General features: G+C 44.5%; 1 non-coding gene across 1 annotated transcript; it reads right to left on the bottom strand.

Annotated features, from left to right (window-relative positions):
* Positions 1-954: 954 nt before the first annotated feature.
* On the bottom strand, positions 955-1,027 carry trnar-ucg. Its single transcript has one exon. It is a non-coding gene; the product is annotated as a tRNA-Arg (tRNA).
* Between the last annotated feature and the right edge of the window lie 797 nt (positions 1,028-1,824).

Here is a 1,824-nt window from a genome sequence, read left to right as displayed (position 1 = left end):
ACTTTTCTTCACTCTTCAACTCCTCAGCATGGAGGTACAAACATGAAACCGCTCGAGATGGAGTTCTTGAATTGGGAATCAGTGACACTGAAGGAACTAGGCAAAAGTGAGGACTGCAGATACTGGAAACCAGATTTTCGATCAGAGTGATGCCAGAAAAGCACAGCAGGTCAGGCAGCATTACGAAGAGCAGGCAAGTCGACCTTTCTATTGCCAGTCCTGCTGCGTTCCGCAAACAATTTTCGTTTTTGGCTCAGATTTCCAGAAACTGCAGCTATTTGTTTTATGTTAACCTTCATAATGTTTTGGACAAAACCAATGACATGCCAGCATCGGAAAATCGGCAGAAGTGCTGGTACACCGATATGTTTGCTGAACAATACAACCATTCCATGAGCGGGAATATGATCCGGGTCACGGTGCTGAGAGTACCGAATCCTCACAAGTAAATAAAAAGACAAGGCGATAGATAATATCGTATTTGGTGTAAATAAAACACCCTTTCTAAACATTTTCTTTGCAGATTATTTTCAACTTGACTTCGAAGATTTACAAAGTGGGAAAAGGCCATTCCGCCCGTGTGCATTGCGGCTAATTAGAGAGACATCTATTCTCGTCGCAGTTTTCAACTTTGGTCCAAAGTCTCGTGTGTTCTAATGTTTCCAGGGCAAATGTCAATGAGGTTATCCTATGTTCTTAAATGGCACAATAATGGGGCAGAAGTATGACACTTCCACAACGAATTGTTACTCTTTTGATGAACTCATGCTCATTTTCACCTACAGAGGGAGACACCCCCAAACTGATGGAGGTGTCCGTTGTGGAGAGCTGGAATTTGAAATGGACAATAGGACAAATGCAAGATTTAAATGTGAAAGCACAGAGGCGACGTCCCGCCAGGACTTCACAGGGGAGCGTCAACGTCGACCACGGATCAAAGTGAAACATTCCCCCCGAGCCAAGTAGGACTCGAACCTACAATCTTCTGATCCGAAGTCAGACGCGTTATCCATTACGCCACTGGCCCAAGAGACAAACCGAGCGTTGGCAGAATGTCGATATGTAATGCCATGGACTTTCACGGAATCAGAATTAAAAAGGTGAACAAGCAGCGAAGATAATCGCCAACATTGCTTCACTTCGAAGTTTCCAATTTGTGAAGCAGTGCCTTTCACTGGCAAAGGAGAAACATTTGTCCTCAGCTGCCTGCTTCAGGGTCGCCTCCTTCTCTGCTGGAAGTTTCCATCGTTTTATTCACAGTCACGACGCGATTTCATGATCCACTCCAGTGAAAAAGTGTCATGGTGTCGTCCAAGCAATACCCTGCAGATACTCAGCGAGAGACCTCCGGTCATTTCGAGCTCAGGATGTGGAATTAGACGAGATGCCTGACATCTTTTATTGGCGCCGCCAATTCACTGCAAATTAGCGGCTCAAAACGAGCCGTTGTTAGCATCAGGTTGATTTGTACCTTCCTGCAGTGCATTTGCTAAACAACATCAGATAGATCCCATCCGGCCCAGCTGACTTATCTATTTTCACACTCTGCAGTATTTCTAATATCTCTTCCTTGTGAACCTCAATCTCTTCTAGTCTACGCGCAAGTATCTCTGTATCTTCCTCGCCAACACTTTCATTTTCTATAGCGAACACTGTCGAAAAATATTTATTTAGTGCTTCCCCTATCTCCTGACCAGGGATTCCACTTCCTTAGTAAACCACGGCTCACGCGTTCTATATCTTCCTCCCTGCCTAACAGGTACATAGTTATCTAGGACACACAGGAGCTTTTCATTGAATAAGCTCTACATTTTAATGTGCTCA

This window comes from Chiloscyllium plagiosum, unplaced genomic scaffold, assembly GCF_004010195.1.
Source record: "Chiloscyllium plagiosum isolate BGI_BamShark_2017 unplaced genomic scaffold, ASM401019v2 scaf_8858, whole genome shotgun sequence".
Classification (NCBI taxonomy): domain Eukaryota; kingdom Metazoa; phylum Chordata; class Chondrichthyes; order Orectolobiformes; family Hemiscylliidae; genus Chiloscyllium; species Chiloscyllium plagiosum.
Note: the sequence above shows the minus strand (reverse complement) of the source record. Positions and strands in the feature narration are given on the sequence as shown.